The sequence below is a fragment of the Lactuca sativa genome, chromosome 7 (assembly GCF_002870075.4).
Source record: "Lactuca sativa cultivar Salinas chromosome 7, Lsat_Salinas_v11, whole genome shotgun sequence".
NCBI lineage: Eukaryota > Viridiplantae > Streptophyta > Magnoliopsida > Asterales > Asteraceae > Lactuca > Lactuca sativa.
In genome coordinates, this window is record NC_056629.2 from 49,205,111 (window position 1) to 49,213,297 (window position 8,187).

The 8,187-nt window shown below is 30.1% G+C and overlaps 1 long non-coding RNA gene across 8 annotated transcripts; it reads left to right on the forward strand.

The window, feature by feature from the left end:
- Positions 1–363: 363 nt before the first annotated feature.
- Positions 364–4,172, forward strand: LOC111890313 (uncharacterized). Of its 8 annotated transcripts, XR_002849819.3 has the most exons (5): positions 364–1,025; positions 1,143–2,265; positions 2,662–2,904; positions 2,985–3,035; positions 3,941–4,172. It is a non-coding gene; the product is annotated as an uncharacterized LOC111890313 (long non-coding RNA). The 8 variants fall into 8 exon arrangements; XR_002849799.3 differs by having other exon boundaries at positions 2,662–3,035; XR_002849813.3 differs by having other exon boundaries at positions 365–1,025; positions 2,985–4,172.
- Positions 4,173–8,187: the final 4,015 nt, after the last annotated feature.

The window sequence follows — 8,187 nt, forward strand, 5'->3', positions numbered from 1 at the left end:
ATGACACACATTGTTGTGTAAGGTTGCACGAGAAACTTCGAAAAATCATAACTTTCTCACATGAATTCAAATTTAAGCGTTCTTTATTTTCACGGGATCGTCATCATGACTATTACAACTTTTATTAAGATTATTTATCCTAAATAATCTTTTATTTTTACACTTTATTTTATCGCTTCAACGATAAATTTTATAATAAGATTTTCTACAAATATTATATACTTATAATATTTGTTCACTTAACGTGCATATATTAAATAGATATTTATATAACCATAACAAGTATAACGAATTATTATCCTATTAGATGATTTTTAATTATTAAATAAAATATATATTTATACTATATATTAAAATTGTCTATTGGTAGCTACAGTAAACATGCATCTGATTTGTCTATTCCAACCTTCTACTTAGATTCCTTTGTCTTTGGTGGCCTTTCTCCCATGGTTTTTGGTTTCTTTCATGGAAAGGGTTTACGTAATGTTTTTGGTTTGGCAAAAATGGTCATGCAGTTTTACTATGTTGACAAATGTGTTCAAGCTGAGTGGTAAATGCCTGGGTGCGTGAGTCATCGACTCCATTGATACGTGTCATTCTGTTGATCTCCTTTCCACCGCTTCTTTCCACCCACCATCTCTTTCTTCTTCTTCTTCTTCTCTCTCTGATTATGTTTTAAAGCTTTAGTCCCTGACCATCAATGTTTTAGTCGGTTGATCCTTTGCCGCCTCTCCCACACAATCAGATGTTGCACCGCCATGGACATCAGTTGTTATCTTCTCCACTGTTTTGTTCTCCAATAACATGCCTACACAAGTACCTTCCCCATTAATTCTTTTTACATCACCACTTTAATTCTTACGACCTTCCCCATTCTTCCTTCCAGCGCTCCATCTCTTTCTTCCTTCCATAGAAAATCCCAGCCTCAATCCATTTCTATCCAATCTCTCGGAGGAGATCTGTAATCCTTTTCCAGATTCTTCTCCGTTCTTCCCACTACTTATCTTAGTTTTCTACAACAGTAGGTAATTCCAATTGATTTTCTGTTTTTTTTGCTCCGTTCGATTCCAATTTTTGAACCCTAATGCTCATACGTTTTCAACCGCTGGATGACGTTTTCACCAACGATCGTTCAATTGCAGCTTCATCTTCTACAGACTCCACCTCTCCATCCTTTTCTGTAACTGTATTACCGACGATGTTCACGGGTTTGAAGAGATCAGAAGTTGGGGGTACGGTAGGGCAATGGACGTATGGAAGCGATAGGCGAAGTAGGGGTTATCCACTACCAACCGATCGACCGACGGTGAGCCCTTTTTCTCCTTCTCTAATTTCCTTCGAGTGTCCCTTCACTGTGTTGGAGCAGATTTGTGTCCGTTGGCTGAGTTGGAGCTGATTTTCTTACATTATGCTTACACAAGAACCAAGAGACACTCCCACGTTTGATACTTTCTGATCACAGTTCAACTTCAAAGTTCATTAATTTCTGTTTAAAAGTTCACTAACACTACAAAAATTCAACTTCTTCAAGTTCATTAATTGCTGATCTGTTACATTTGGGAGCTGGGCTAGGACCCCCTGTTTCTAAACTATCAGATATCATCATACGCGTACTAAAGACATCCTTTCATGTTCACTCTGAGTTCATTGAAATACAATAAACTATCACGACAATAACGCCTATGATTGAAAACCTTGAGAATCAAACTAAGGTATCAGATCAGCTGAAACATGAAAACGGTATGTTCATTACTCAAATAGTGGGCGCAGAAGCCCTTTTTCTGAAATGCAATCATGTCAAATGGTTCAAAATATACACTCACACGGTTAAATTGGATAAGCTAAATGTATCGATGCTAAAATTTTTCCAGATTGTTGTTCCGTTGGTGATTCTTAATCGAATAGGAGATCTGCAAGAAAGTATAATGAAAGTGGATTCAAGTCGTTCGTCTTATGGGGTTCCATTGCTGAATGATTCCGTGATAGGATTAAAAGATCAAGTTAGAAAGCTGAATGTCCAGCTGTTAGATGACAGAGGAGTTGCCATCTTCATCTCAGCTGTTAGATGATAGCCCGGATCGCCATCTGTCATCATCTATTGAGGAAGGGAAGCCCCATCAGGTTTTCTATGTTTTTTTTGTTTTATATGTTATGGTCATATCAAGCTTATATTTTTATTGCATAAAGCTATTGAAAGAAGTTGAAGTGCTGAAGGGATCTCATTTGAAGCAGATCATAGAGACCAATCTGCTAGAACAAGAACTGGTACATAACAATTATCAAAAAAATAATCAAATATTTTATTTGTTCTATTTCTATAACTATATGTGATTTGGCTACTCAGGAATTTATAAGAACATGCGTTCTTTTTAATTGAGGAATGTCACGTAATGATTAAATATTTTTATATTAGAATACTACCAATTTTCCCGGTGTACTTTTCACACAAACCATGGCTTAAAATAGCATTCTACTTTTATTTCTTTATAAATCTTTGGCATGCTACTTTCATTTATTTTAAAAGGAAAAAAATGATTGCTCATTGGAATTCCAAAAAATGAAATAACATTGTACATTTGTTACCTTCAGATAATCATGATTAAGTTTGTAGGATACTAGGATTGCATTTATTAATTTTAATTATTTTTAGTTATTTTTTAGGCTGTATTGTATTACTATTGGTTGAGAAGTGGAACTTGAAGCAAGGCTCTCACAGGTGAGTAATGGTGAGTTAGAGAACAATACCATAAAAAAACAGTTGAGGCAAGGTAACTCATCAGATCCGCGTTCTTCTAAATTCTTATATATGTTTTTGCTTTTATAGTAATTTACAATAAATGATCCTGGAATATTGTTCTTCTTTGCAAATTGGCATCTTATTTTGATATAGCTTAGATGGAGTTGGTAAGTGCACAATTCATTTTATTATATATCAATATTTGGTAATTTCTGGTATTTTTCTTATATAAATATGATTTTAATAGTTTTTTCAACTTCTTGATGGAAACAAACCAAATCGTGGTTCCAATTTCAATGTAAGGTTATGTTTCTTTCTTTATCTATAATTAAGTAGATAAAATGTATTGTTTTGTTTCTAATTGATGTTCATTATAGCTATTCATTAACATATTTTACACATTCATAAACCATATTTGTTACAACTGTATGTTCATGTTCTTAATTCTTTACATATCCCTGCTTTCAAACTAAAAGCTTTATGTGCAAACTTCTAATTTATGATTTTATATATGAGTAGGTGATGGCCCTCCAAAACTCTAAAATTCAGATTTCCCTTATTATATGAATGTCGATCTCGGTCCGTTTATGAAAAATTACTTTTGGGTCATTATTTTATCTCATTCACCTTCTTTAATTTTTGTTGTAAGAAGACTTCTTGGGATTGTTCATTTTTCGCTTAGATCATCGGCTTCTTATACTTTGAGAATAAGAACCTGTTTCCTGACCTTCATTTTGTAACATATTTTAGGATAAAGAATGGTCATCAGGCATTTTGCTTTAGTTTTTAAATTAAAGTAAAAAAGGTATTTTGAGCTTATTTTACAACTTTGATTTGTCCTACATACTCCCATCTAGAAAGTTACTGGTGAAAGATTGGAAAATATGATCACCGATTTGGACAAACATATGTTCTTAACAGATTTGCGCATGGGAGACGTTTGATGAAATGTCGTATATGATTTCTATATTATTTGTGGTATATCTAAAAAATTCTATCAGAATATGTTTGGTTTGGTGTCCCGGTACCCAAAAACTCCCATTTTTAGCAACATAAAAATCACTTGCTTCCTATTGTTGTGGTGAATAGGATTTATTTTTAAAAATAAAAAATTAAAAATAGTGTGATGATTAGTAATGATAATGATAATTTCTAAAAAATGTATAAGTGAGGGAAAAATGGTCATTTGCTTAAAATTTGCAGATGAGCTTTCAACTGTTATGCATCAACTTCTGCCACATATGATAGATAAGGACAATATCGGAAATTCAACAAATAAAAGGGCTTTAGGGTAATTTTGGAAATACCAATGTTGTTCCTGTTTTGTCCTTTCCTTTGGTGTATTATTAACCATGTACAAGTAAGTATATGTATACATTTTATGTTGAGACTTCAGATTGTTACTTTCGTTATGTTTTTGCATCAATTTCGTGAATTTACAGACAACAATATGGGATGATTTGATGGTCTTGGAGAAGTGTCTGGTAACTCATGTAATCATGTATGATGATTTGATGGTCTTGGAGAAGTGTCTGGTAACTCATGTAATCATGTATGATTTATGTTTTTAGTGTCCTTGAGTAGTGTATTGTGGTGTATAGTAAGACTATACTTTACAAAGGGATATCCTACAAAGGGATTCTTGTCTAGTTATAACTAAAATTACTTAAAACGTATAGCCCTAACTTACGGGCGTGACAAGTCTCCCCCACTTATGATGATTTCGTCACCAAAATCACAAACTCAGCGAATAAATGTGACCCCCGCCACTCGCTTTCAGTGGCATAGCCAAGATTTTGTTTTAAAAACGGGTAAATAATTTACAAAATATAAAACAACTAGCGAAAAACGGGTAAATAATTTACAAAATATAAAACAACTAGCGAAAAACGGGTAAATAATTTACAAAATATAAACAACTAGCGAAATACTTGAAATGGTAACAAAATGTAACAATGTATGTGTTTTAAAATAAAACCTTCATTTAAGTTACACACGACGCTCTATTCCCGTTGATCATCCATTTCTATTGCAGTTTTTTTTTTTTCACCTCGTGGTAAATCATTATGCGTAAAAATGATTCTATTTTTTTTTTTTGCTTTGTTTCCACTGCATAACAAAGTTTACTAATCACAAAATTTTTCATTTACAAACATATAATTAAATTATTATACAAAACAATATTATATGTAATTTAGTAATACATATAGAAATAATAATACAAATAATTAATTCATTGTATCAAGTAATAATCTAATTTATTAGAGACTTTGATAAATTTATAAAATCAATACCTAAATTAGTAAGAGTCAATTTAAAATTTTGTATGATGAAAATAAAAACAAGTAATTAAACAATTAAGATAAAAGAAAAAATTATTATAATAACATCGAATAACGAATTCACAATTATATATATATATATATATATATATATATATATATATATATATATATATATATATATATATATATATATATAAAGAGAGAGGGAGAGAGAGAGAGAGTTAGGTTCATATATAAACCTTAATTATTGTATGAATGTATGACCAATTCTTTTCCAATCATTTAAATTAGTTATTCTATAATATTAAATCATTTTAATTTTGGTAACTAATTACAATTTATAGCCTGTAATTATAGCATCCCGGTAACTACACTAAGAACCCTAGACTTTGACTAAATCACTCACAACCAACATCATGTGTGTGTTTCCTTGGTGTCACATTTCTCCTTCTTACTGCCCTTTCTTGTTCCCCGTTTTGAATCAATTCATATAAACTTCAAAATAATCAGGATTCAACCGCATGTATGAAATCGCATCACCCTTTTTCCTTTTCTTAAATCGTTGATCAGGGGTTTCGCCTCCTATGCCTTTGTATATAGGACACCTGATAATCCCATCCAAGAAAACCCTTTTATCCTTCCTTCTTCTCCTTCACGATGGCTGGTAAAAGATACGACCATAAATTCGACTCCTTATTTTTCTTTTTCTCTATGTAGGTCTGCAATAAGGAAAAACCGGTGATACCCACTTCTCCACTTGTGTCTCAATCATAGCTATCCTTCCCTTAGAACCGATCATAACTCATTCTCTCTTATGATATGAAATTACGGGTTGCTTTTCGAAATCTTGATGGTTGGTGGTCGGTGCAGACCAGGATGAATGTAAGTATTGGCATCTGTTTATTTTTCTCATAGAGGATGGTCGTTGGCTAGGTTACATGGGCTTCAATTTCAGACTTTTCGTTTTAGGTGTTTGCTTTTCGCGTGGACTTAACAGGTGAGTTTTCTTTTTGTGTGTATCTTTATTCTAACAGATTCTTTCATATGTATTTGCCTTCAGTTCATCTATAAGCTGTTAGTATTAGTTATAAAGAAGTGTGTTTAGAGTAAATAAGAGTGGGACCAACCCTCACTTTAGAATGTTTTGTTATAATCCAGTTTGCAGTCAGGGGTGTTCGTGGATCTAAGCATTATTTCCCAACTCTAATGAAAGATCTAGCATATAATATCGTCACAAAGTCCATTTGAATTTAGAGCATCTAACATAATCTCTTTGGGTGCTACTGAACTCTCCATTAATGCATTTGAATTTTGAAGACCATGATATAAGCAAGTATTAAAAGTTGAGATTCATGATATATTATTTGCTACAAAATTTTGGTTGGCTAAATGTTTTTTAAGTATATAGATGTTTAGTGTCACTTCAAGTTGTGATGTTGCTCCTTAGAAAAATAATCAATCTTAGTTTTCGCCTAAAGTGTTATTGCCGATCAACTGTGTTTATATTACTCAAGTGTATTTATGGGTGGTGTCATAACTCTTCTTCTTGTCCATGTCATTTTGGTATTGTTTTGTTTAGATATAAAACCCATTTATCTTAAATTTATTTCCTTTGTTATGTAAATTGTATTATTCTTTTAGAAAGCATCATAATATATTCTTTTTTTTTTTTTGTTTAATTTTGTTACTTTTGATGATCAATGCATATTCTTCTAGAATGCAACAAAATATTCTTCAAGAATATATGTAATATTATTCGTTTAGAATGCATCATAATATATTGTTTTTTTTTTGTTTAATTATATTGTTTTTGACAATCAATGCATATTCTTTTATAGAACCAAAATATATGTGTCTTTCAAAATCAAAACATAACTTTAGCTATATATTTTTTTTCTCATGAAAATAGTGGTTGGAAACATTTATACATCAAAACATTCTTAGAGAATTAACTTTGATTCTTAAAGAATAAATTTTCATTCTTCAAAAGTATTTTACGATAATGTCATTTTTAACTATTTTCAACAACAAACATGAAATTTTAACTAAAAAAATCGATTTTTAATCATTCTCAAAATTGAAAATGCATGTTTAACTAAAAAAAATCATTCTAAAAAATGCTTATTTGACTAAAACATACATTCTTAAGCATTCTAAAAAAAATGCTTATTTAATTAAAAAAATCAATTCTTCTTCATTCTCAAAATTGATATATAATATTCTTTAAGAATATTTCTAATTAGAGGTGATTTAAATTTTTTAGGAACTGAACTCGTTTATTTAAAAAAAAAAAAAACTAGATATTAATTGATTGATTAATTTATTAAATGATTTGACTTATTTGCCTAAATTTAGTTAATTTAAATTTCTCTCTATTAAGAAAATATCATATTTGTTTTTATAATTAATTGAGTGTAATCGGATAGTAAATGCAAGTCCATATTCATAATATGTAACCTATGATCATAACCATTCATTTTTTCAAATCCAATGGTCAGGATTTGGTTATAGGTTCATACAATTCTTAAGATTCACATTTGATCTTTAACCCTATATATATATATATATATATATATATATATATATATATATATATATATATATATATATATATATATATATATATATATATATATATATATATATATATAACAAGTGGAACTTCACAAAATGGCAGCATCAAATCTTTAATCGATATATATATATATATATATATATATATATATATATATATATATATATATATATATATATATATATATATATATATATATATATATATATATATATATATATATATATATATATATATATATATATATATATATATATATATATATATATATATATATATATATATATATATAACAAGTGGAACTTCACAAAATGGCAGCATCAAATCTTTAATCGGCAAAGTACATTTTTTCATTTTCAAATTTTGTTAAGGGTACGATATGAAGCCCTTATTCCTGTTACTTAACAAGTATATATAAGAATTCAAATTACTTTGGGGTTGGGGTGGGGCCTATATTATGAATCTATGTATAACCACATCAGCAGGTATCACTAGGTATGTTTGGAACAGTAAAAGCTAAGTACAGAAGTGCACACATAATCATAACCGGAACACATCCAGCAATCAATGGAGGGGGAGGAAGAGGTGGT